Source organism: Vigna umbellata, chromosome 1, assembly GCF_029865625.1.
Source record: "Vigna umbellata cultivar VRB3 chromosome 1, Vumbellata_1.0, whole genome shotgun sequence".
NCBI lineage: Eukaryota > Viridiplantae > Streptophyta > Magnoliopsida > Fabales > Fabaceae > Vigna > Vigna umbellata.
In genome coordinates, this window is record NC_142165.1 from 31,704,825 (window position 1) to 31,716,306 (window position 11,482).

The 11,482-nt window shown below is 34.6% G+C and overlaps 1 pseudogene; it reads right to left on the reverse strand.

Annotated features, from left to right (window-relative positions):
* Positions 1–3,454: 3,454 nt before the first annotated feature.
* On the reverse strand, positions 3,455–6,516 carry LOC148205150 (uncharacterized; annotated as a pseudogene).
* Between the last annotated feature and the right edge of the window lie 4,966 nt (positions 6,517–11,482).

Sequence of the window (11,482 nt, forward strand, 5' to 3'; positions counted from 1 at the left end):
TGGTAGCTCATGTGTTGTGATTTGGGGTGATAAAAAAAAGAGCGCCTTATCATTTGGCTTAACAAAGTTTTGATATAGGTACCTTATAAAAGAAAAATATAAGAATGTATTAGCAATATGATAAGGTGTCAATCTAATAATGAAGTTAATGATAAACTGTAGTATATGTTTTACCCGATATATATAGAAATTGTAGTTGCACCTAGCCATGCATAGTTAGTAACTTCTCCAATAATTTCTGCATTAACAATTTCTTTATGATTATCTAGTCCAAATATGTTTTTGTCCATTTGTATTGGAGGAAGTGACTCTGATGGCTTTAGTTTCATGTATGAAGAGAGACAATTGCACCATTCAGAAATATTGGGATGAAACAGTTTACGAGGAGTATGTTGAAAGGGCATTTTCCCTTGACATTTCTTTTTAGGTGCGATACATTCATTTGTATTATTCATGTTTTTCTTTTTAGGTTGAGTAGAATCCTAAAACATCATCAATTAAACAAGTTAGGCAATAGGTGAAATATGTTCATAAATATGAATGAATACAATTGTATAAACATACCTCATCACTAATCTGTATGAAATTCATTGGCCATGCCACAAATGTACCTATTGCTTGTCCTATTGTCATCATGTCATCATCATCAATTGGTATAGGCAATGATACATTTGGCTCCAAAGCAATATCTATACTAACTTTAACATGTCCCTTAGGTAGAGGTCTACCATGTAGTGTATCACTTTTAAAATTATGCAATTTTCCATGGGCAACCAAGCAAAGTGATGGTGATAATGTAAACAATTTACAACTTGAGACCCCCTACATTATAATACATAATTATAAGACAATCTTCAATGTGATTCCTATGAAAGTTTAAAGTAAGAAAATTAAAATATATATGAAAGTAATGTAGATAAGTTAGTTACCTCGGGAAAACTATTTGATGACAACGTGCAACTCCCTTGGCCACTATTAATATTAGTTTCTTCAGTAGTATTTGGTGTGTCATTTTTTCGAAGCATCTCATTTTCCATTCGTGCAATTCTTTCCGACATGTCTTTCAATTGAGCAGTTAATTTATCATGCTCATGCTGCGTATGACGCTTTTTAGACGGGAAATAATCTCTATGACCGACTCCAAATCCCATTCCCCTAACACGACCTGGATACTCTGGGAGACATAAAGCTTGACTCAAAATGTCAAAGTGATCATTATTCATCTCTTCTGAATTAGTTTGTGACAATTGAACCTAAACAAGAACCAAACATATCACATTTATTGTCATTCCACACACAAATATAATATGAAAACATATTACTTACACATTTGTCCCAAACTTGTTGAGTTTCTTCATTTTCAATTGCCCCGCTTTTGTTCACACGACCATGCTTCCACAATTCTTGACGGGGAATGTTATCAATATTTGATCCCAATTCCTTTATCTAATTATTGTAGAAAAGATCAAATTAGTTAGAAAATTGCAAGAGAATCAACATTTGATCCCATATTCATTTAATTCATTTTTCAAGAGCATTAAAAGCATTCCATGTATAGATTGGAAAGAGAATGAACATAAAGTTTCCACAGTAAAAAGACTACCATAGTCTTATAATTTATACATATTCAATTATCTCCAACCTTTCTCATGGATATCATCATAATTGAATTCCAATTAATCAAATTATTGCCAAGTGTAATAGACCATAACCCCGACCTACTCCTAATCACGCTTTGACATTCTAACACAACCACCAACCCAATAAATATAATTAACCACTCTGCACTATAGTTACACGACCTCTACAATATAAAATAAAGCCAATAATAAGTTCTAGTCATAACAAACATAACACATATATAGTATACTCAGTATTCTAAATATAAAAGTGTATAGCAACTTTCTAACATATATTACTTTATAATATTTTATATTCAAATCCCAAACGAATAAAAAAATGATTTTAGCATGCTGCATAATATATAATATATGAAATATAATATATTATAACCTAGTGTACCAATCATGGCCAACATACAATAATAAACTTTATGCCCTGCAGACTTAACCAATTAATACACCCAATTATATTTCTACCATTCAAACACTTATAAAACACCAATAATTACTTTAAGCATAAAAATTGACACTGCATGCACCATTTTCCAAATTCCACTCTCCACACCATGCGTCATTTTTCCAGAACTTGTATGCACTAAAATATTATTACCAATTTATAAAAAAACAACATCATAACCATATTTCCATTTTCTGCGTCAACTTCTAAAACATGTGCAAGGGGCTTAAACATATAACGCATATTAGTCAATTACATACCCATATAATCATATATCCATCATTCATACAATTTTCCATAATCTTATTATACCCATTTCCACTTAGGTTACTAACAGAACCAATTCATCATTATATTCTCAATCAGAAAATATAGTTGACTCGAAAACAGAAAAGTTTACGCCGTGTACCATCATTGAATCAATTTAATCAATCAAACAAAATACTCCCCATATATGAAATGATAAACTAACTTACCATATCTTGTTCTATGCGGGCATACCCCTTACGAGAGCCCCTATAAGGGTACTTGGAGCTTGATGCTCTTTTCTTATTTTGTATGCTTTTTTCCTAAAAAGAAAGATAGTAAACAAATCATATGCTCAAGAATTAAGGAATAAATATATTATATATAGATAGTATACATTACCTTGAAAGTTTTTTCCATACGTTTTGCAATAAATTGTCTCCAAATGTCCTCACTAATAATGGATGCATACTTCTCAGGAGGTTGATTAGGAGGATTCTCTAAATAATCTCCATTGTCATCCTTTAGATATTTATGGGCCAAGGAAGTCCTAAAACTCCTAAGCAACAACCCTGCCTTCCTTAATACAAATGTCTTGCGACATGTATCTACATTGAAAGTTAGCTGTCCAAAAAAATACTTAGAAAAAAACAGTTTGGATCATAACACAAATATTTAAAATAAGTAGTAAACATTACTTGTATATTATTCCAAATGATCTCTTTATAGGCATCCAAACTTGAATCTTTCCAATCATCATAAGTTATAGGCACATTGGCTCGAACAATGGATCCAAGATAACTGATGAACTTTGTGCCACCAGGTTCAATGGGTTGACCTTTTGCATTCCATGAAACCTAATATTATGAATAAGTACATATTGAACAATAATTAGGAAAGTAACATATCTCATATACCAAAAAATATACGATGTCCATTACCTCTAATTTTTTTCCCTCACTTCTAGCTTGAACGATCTTCTTCATAATCACTATACCTTTCTTCCCTTTAGCTTGGTTGGGAGAAGGAATATCATCTTCAGTAGGAGTTGTCATTTACCTGTAATAAAAGTGATTCAGATAAAAAAGGGATAACACCAGTAAAAAGGGATAAACATAAGAATAAAAATTTATAAATCCAACCTTTTCTTCTTTGATATGAAGTTTAAAGACTTAGGTTTCTTGTGGACATAAAATGATGGATTTATCCAAATTCCTTCGTTATGATCCTCTCTCCTATACAAGATATCATCTGTTATTGGATCGTCATCATATGATATTTGATACAAAGGATCATCTTCAATATTTGTATATTCATCTTCTATATCATCATTGGAAGGATCGTTTATTTTATTGGTCAACAACACAATTGACCAATTGACATCAACCGGATCAGTAACATAAAATATTTGTTGAGCTTGTGATGCTAAAATAAATGGCTCATCTTTGTACCCCACTTTATTAAAATTCACTTGCATAAATCCTGTTTCATCTTGTCGAACTCCATTATTATTATCAACCCACTTGCAACCAAATATATGTACCCGGAATGTGGTGTAATCCAACTCCCATATATGTTTAATTACCCCAAAATACGACATATTTGCATATACAGGACTTCTATCTTTAGCACATGAGATGTGCATAGATTCAGCCACCAAAGTTACACCACTATTTTGCATAGTACTTTGATCATCTCGGTCTTTAGTGTAAAATGTGCACCCATTAACCATATAACCAGTGTAAGAGAAGACTTGAAAATTTGGACCATTGGCTAACCATCTCAATCTGTCAGAAATTAAAGAGGATTTCACATTTAGCTCTGAAAAAATGTGACTTTTTAGCCCTTGTATAAAAGTTGCATTGTGTTCTCTACATATCCACTGGTCAGTCCTAGTTGGATTTAATTTTGTAATCATGTCTTTGTGTCTCTCAACATATGGCTCAACTTCATCGTCATTGTGTAGGATATACAATTGAGCTTGCTCCCAATCTTTCCTACTTATGGTCACTATGGTATTTCCAGAAATCCCTTCTCCTGTGGTTCTCGCTAAGTGTCGAAAATTTGGAAGTCCTATTGATTCAACATTAGAGAGGTAATCAGTACAAAATTCAATAGCTTCTTCAAGTATATATCGTTCCACTATACATCCTTCTGGTCGACTTCTATTTTTCACATAACCCTTTAATATCTTCATATACCGCTCCATTGGATACATCCATCTCATATAAGCCGGTCCACAATATTGTGTCTCCTTAACTAAGTGAATGGTGACATGAACCATTATGTCAAAGAAAGAAGGTGGAAAATACATTTCAAGCTCACACAAAGTTACAATAATTTCTCTTTCTAGTGCTTGCAATTTTCCAGTGTCAATCACTTTGCTACATATGGCTCTAAAGAAATAACATAGTTTAGTTATGGTCCATCTTACCTTTTTAGGCAAAATGGAACGTATGCCTATCGGTAATAAATGCTCCATCATAACATGACAGTCATGAGACTTTAACCCTATTAGCTTTAGATCTTTCATAGATACTAAGTTCCTAATGTTTGATGAATACCCTTGTGGTACTTTAACTCCTTGTAGAAACTTACAAAACACAATTTTTTCCTTTCTAGATAGAGTATAAGCTGCTGGAGGTAGATATTGACGTTTACCTTTCTTTATTGGTGCCAATTCTTTTCGAATTCCCATTTGAACTAAGTCCAACCTTGCTTTGATGCCATCCTTAGACTTTCCAGGAACGTTCAACAACGTACCTATGACACTATCAAATACATTTTTTTCGATATGCATCACATCAAGGAAATGTCTAACGTACGAGGACTTCCAATATGGCAAATCAAAAAATATAGACTTTTTCTTCCACCCACTTGTGACTAGATCTCTTGCAAAAGGCTTACCAAATTTGTTGTTTATATCCTTTACTTTTTCAAAAACTTTATCACCATACAACAATTTTGGAGCTCTACGTTCTTCTGTCGTCCCATTAAATGCTTTTCTCCATCCTCGATAACGGTGCTTTGAAGGTAAGAATCTGCGATGCCCGAGAAATACATTTTTCTTACCATGTTCCAATCGCACCCAATATGTATTATCTTCACATATAGGCCATGCACACTTCCCTTTGATACTATATCCAGATAGATTACCATATGCCGGAAAATCATTAATTGTGCCAAACAACATTGCCCTTAGCAGGAAACTTTCTTCTGTATACCCATCATACACCTCTACACCTTCGTTCCACATATCCTTCAAGTCTTCAATAAGAGGTGCCAAGTATATGTCTATGTCATTCCCTGGTTGTTTTGGACCTGGAATTAACATGGACAACATCATGAACTTCCTTTTCATGCATAGCCATGGAGGTAGGTTATATATAATCATAACCACAGGCCACGTGCTATGCGAGTTGCTTTGCATACCATGCGGATTTATTCCATCAGTAGATAAAGCAAGACGTAGGTTTCGTGGTTCTTTCCCAAAATTAGGGTAATCATGGTCAACTTTTGCCCATTGAGGAGAATCTGCAGGGTGTCGAAGCTTTCCATCACGTATTCTTTCATCTGCATGCCATCTTAAGTTCTTTGCATCTTGTTCATTATGATACATGCGCCTAAATCTTGGTATTATAGGAAAATACCATACCACTTTGCTCGGCACTAAATTTTTCTTATACCGTGATGTCATACATTTAGGACATTTATCCAATGGGGCATATTCATTTCGAAAAAGAATGCAATCATTTGGACAAACATGAATCTTCTCGTAGCTCATCCCAATAGAGCTTAATATTTTTCTAGCGTCATACATTCGACTAGGAAGCACATTATCTTGTGGCAGCATATCTTTTATAAGTGATAGTAATTCAGTAAAGCTAGTATCAGACCATCCATTTCGTGCTTTCAAATTGAATAATTTCAAGACTGCTGATAGTCTTGTGAAACTAGTACAACCATTATACAATGGTGTCTTTGCATCCGTTGTCAACCTATCAAACATCTGAGGAGAATCTTGCATATCCTCTTCGATTACATTTACAATCTCCTCAACATCATCTAACTCATATGTTGTGTCAGTTTCTTTCGGTGTATAACTTGTATTATGATGAAAATCATTATTCATATGACTTTTTCTATTTTCACCATGTTTGGTCCAACATGTATAACTTTTATCAATTCCATTGCATATTAAATGCTCTTCTAACTCATCTGCATTCACTACCTTTAAATGACAACACTGCAAGCAAGGACAAATGATTCTACTAGGGTTTTTTGCATGCTCAACTGCAAATCTACGAAACCCTTTCACCCCATCCTCGTATTCTTTTGATAATCGACTAGCAAACATCCATTTTCGGTCCATATTTTATTAATCTATCAAAATTAGTCAATATAGTATTAGCAATATATAAAAGTTAACACTATTTGCAATAACAAACTATAAAATAATATTCATCCTACCTCAACTTTAAACACACCGTATGTGTAAGAAAAGTTCACAACTGCAATTTACAAAAAGAATAACAATGATGTTGAGTGTATACTCTATCAGAGCCCGAATAAAGAAAACAAGGTCACTTAAGAAAAGAAATAAAATGATAGTATTTGTCTACCTAGAAGGCCAAAAAGGAATGTGTAGTAAGATGGTTAATTAAATAGAAGCAGTAAGGTCAATATTGTGTGGTAAGGTGTATTTGTCTACCTAGAAGTAGTAGTAAGATTAATTAAAAAGTAGCTATATTAGTTCTTTTAAAATATATAATAAACTTTAGTATGAATTTAATAATATTATTTTATTTTAATAATTATTATATTAACTTTTTAAACAACTTTAAAAATAGTTATTTATTTATTTATCCATATTATATATATATATATATATATATATATATATACTTTTATTAATTTACAAAATAATTATCGATTCATAATTATAATTTAATAAAATTTATTGCTTTTAAAATATTTAATGAATTTTAGTGTAAATTTAATAATATTATTTTATTAATAATAATTATATGAAGTTTTAGCTTATAGAAATGCTAGTTTCACAACTTCTATAGTTACTTAATTTTAACCAGTAGAAAAGGGTGTGTTGAAAAGATTTAGTTCCTTGCATTCCTCTAATTTATATTGTAAGTTCTGTAATTATATTGTAGGTTCTATAATTATAGAAATGAGGACTAAATAGAAATCACACCACACGGCCTAGCCATCCAATTAAAAGGGAATCTTCTTTCTTTTAAGAAGTGGGAGACAATACAAAAAGGTGGGCCCCACTCACGGTTTCTTTTACAATGGCTTGGCAGCCCATGGGCAATGAATATTAAATAAATTGAAGATGCATGGTGGGAGATGAAAGGAGTGCAGGCAACAGCATGCAGGAGACACAACGTCCAGCAAAAGCCACCTTGAGCAAAGGAACACGTTGGAGAAAAGCTACACGCTTACTGCATGGAGGTTTTGGAATTTTTCTTTCTTAGAAGGGCTCTCTATCACGGAAAGGGGGGACACATTTCTTTTATTTTTCCAGCAGCAAAATGCTTAGTTTCTTGGTGGAGAGAAAGGAAGACAGTTGCACCAGCCACGTCCAACGCTGCCAACAGGGAGCACACAGCTGCACACAACACAAGCACACTCCACGGCCTGGTCCAGCACATCCACGGCCTGCTCCATGTAAAGAAAGAGGAGCTCACGACTAGCTAAGGTGCAGCAGCGTCCGGTCTGCAAAGAGCTGGGACGTGTTGGAACACAACACCACGCATCCAGGGGAAGCGAGAAAGCTTTGTCACAGTGGCACACAACACCACGCATCCAAGAAATGGTGTTCTCGGTCAAAGCAGTAGCATGCATAAGTGTGTGAGAAATGGAGGGCCCCACCTTATTTTATTTGGCATCCAGGAGCAGCAATTGATGGAAGAAATGAATTAAAAGATGATAATGGGAGACCAAAAACATGGGGAAGCTGGCTGGAACAAATGAAAGTGTGCACTTCCAAGAATATAAGGAGAAGGCCGTGTAGTGTTAAGTGTGAGTAATTTAGATTCCAGTAGCAGTAGTGGAGTGTAGTATACAGTAGAATAGAGGGGGACATTCCAGAGGGGAGAGCAGCCCGTGAGGAGCAGCCGGTGAGAATGCAGAGAGCTGGACAATGGACAGTGGAAGTGGACGGCTGGAACGTGAAGAGGAGCACAGCAGTGGAAGGCTACGGTTGATGTACAATGACTGATTTTGAAGCATAATGGTGACACTTTTACACTGTTAATTTCAGGAACAACATTTTCTATTACTAACACATGACAACTTCGAGAATCAACACCATTGGCTTCACACAATTAAAAGTTCACAGCCAGATTAAAGACTTTGTTCCTCCTACAACTCACTACTTTAATTGCCCGGTAAAACTATTTTATCATTTATCTCTAATCCTCTCCTATTGAAACCAGTAGAGAACATACTAGCAAACATGTATGACCAGAGTTATATAGCTTGAATCATCTATCACCTCTACACAACTAATAATTATGTGGAGTTATGCTTGACATTTCCCTGCATCACTTCAACTAATTATTATGCTCAAATTCTGCCTATATCTATCTCTGCCTATATCTATGCTCAAATTCCTTTGACTGAACATGATCTACAACACTCACTAAATTCTCCTTATCATTTTCTTGAGACGATAATCCTTCTCCTGGATTGGATGCACAAAAATGAAGGAAAACAATTGTACTATAATTGAAGGTTAAATGTAGTAATAACCTCAACATAATGCATTCTTCAAGAGTTTCGCATGTTCACTAGTATAGGTGATAGAGGGAAAATGGTGTACGTTATAACTAATCCACATTAGTACATATTCTCTGGTAGACGGTTTTTTGTCTCTGTAGCAGATACTGCTCCAAGTAACATAGACTTTACTCACTCCAAAATACCTTTCAGCAACCGTTTTATGTTTTATTATACATATATTGGAAAAGTCTCACCTTTACTTTTCCAAATATAATTCACATCCTCAGAGAATAATAGTATATAATAAGGAGGAAATAAGACTCTCTACCATGGCTTTGAGCTCATGTTAAGCCTTTTAAGTTTGTGGAGAACAGAGAGATAGAATAGTAAGTGACAAAATATTATTCTTCTGTTTCCATGAGTTGAAAGGTATATGAGATAGGATCAAATAAACAGTTTTTCTGAGTATTTTTGGGTTATTTTTCTTTTTCGAATTTAGAGATGGAAATGATAATGGAGAAAGAAAGAGAGCTGTGAAACACACAAGGCGTTTGTGGCTGAGAACCACCTCACTTTGTTGATGAGATTTGGTTCAAAATAATACTCACCTCCGAAAGCTCATCCACTTCAAAATAATTCTAAAACCCTTTGCAAGTACAGGTAAATGAACTAACTAGAGCTGGATTTATGTTGGATGATATAGATTTTTTTCTTATGCAGGAGAATATGCCACAGCAAGAGCTGCCTCTGCAGCTGGAACAATCATGGTACTTTTCTTATATGTTTATTCACAGGAGTTGTTCACTTGATTAATCACCATCTATTCAGGACAAATTGCTTTGCATAAAGAAATTTACAATCACTAGTGAGAAAAATTCCTTTCTGATATGAATGATTCAATTCAATTGGTGGATTTTCTGAGAATCTGTTATTTTTTCCATTGTACATCATACCTTTGGTACTTCATGCCAAACATTTCACTCAAAAACACCCTAATCAATTTCAAAAGATTGTATGCTTATAAAATTATTCGTTGTTTATCAATGCATGTCCATTGAGCTCTATATATTCTTTCTTGATGAGTAACATATTGTTGTTTCAGACTTTGTCCTCGTGGGCCACTTCAAGTGTTGAAGAGGTGGCTTCAACAGAACCTGGAATTCGCTTTTTCCAGCTATATGTAAGCTTGAAAATTTTCTTTCAATTCCATTTCATTGTTTATTTTGAATTTTTGGTACCTTATTTGTTTTACTTACATGATTTGTTCCGTTTTCTCTCAACCTTTCTCTGCAACTACCCTTCTCCCCTCTGTTACATTGACATTCCCTCTTCCTAACACTCACACACACTAATCCAATTTGTTCCATACTTACACAAAGAATTAGTCTCACTCAAGCAAAATAGAGTCACCAAACCCAAATATTCACGCCACCTATGTGCTAAAATAAAATAACTATAACTATAACACAATTGCAAAATTTAAAAACTCACCAGAGGAGTGTCGTTCTCCCTCAGTGTTTGCCCTAACACAGAAGCGAGTGACAATGGGTTCCTAAACCCAGTGCACCAACACAGATTCTACACCAATGGCGCGATCACCACCTGATAAAAACGTGTTTTCATGAAAATAAGGCAAAGGAGAAACGAAGTCGAGAAGAGGAGGGAGAGGGAATGTGATACCTGAAAACGGAAGTCCTAAAACGAAGGAGCAAAGGCCACACACTGTTGAAAACGGGAGCAAATTGAAGGAGAACTACCGAAGGAGCCCTAACGCACTGATGAACGGAGGAGAAGGAGCCCTACGCTGATGAAACAGAGGAGAAGAGCCCTAACCAGTGATGAAACGGAGGAGCAACATGAATGAAACGGAGGAGGAACGCGAATGAAACGAAGGAGTGCGAATGAAACCTTGGAGCAGCGGTACGCAGTGATGTTCAAAGTGAACGTCAAATTGCAAGAGACTCCTAGTAGCGCGAAGAGGAAAAACTTTTAGTCGTTATAGATAACGCGTACTCTAAAACGTGCTATCTATTGGGTCACAATACATCGCGTTTAGTTAAAAACGTGCTATCTATTCAATTATCATAGATAGCGCTTTTTCAAACAAACGCTATCTATGGATATATTTCAATTTATTAATTAAAAAAATAATATTAAATAATTATAGATAGCGTTTTTTAAAATACGCGCTATCTATTGTCATAGTTATATATAGCGCTTGTGTAAATAAATGCTATCTATTGTTCTGCACATTAATAGATAGCGCTTATTAGAAAAAGCGCTATCTATTCAGCGCTATCTATAGTCAATTTTGTAGTAGTGATTGCTAACTTGAATCGATTAAGGAAGAAGTAAAAAGAAAAAATTTCATGTGTGATTTTAAAGAAAAAAGAATCATAAGAGCCGCATCGAATAC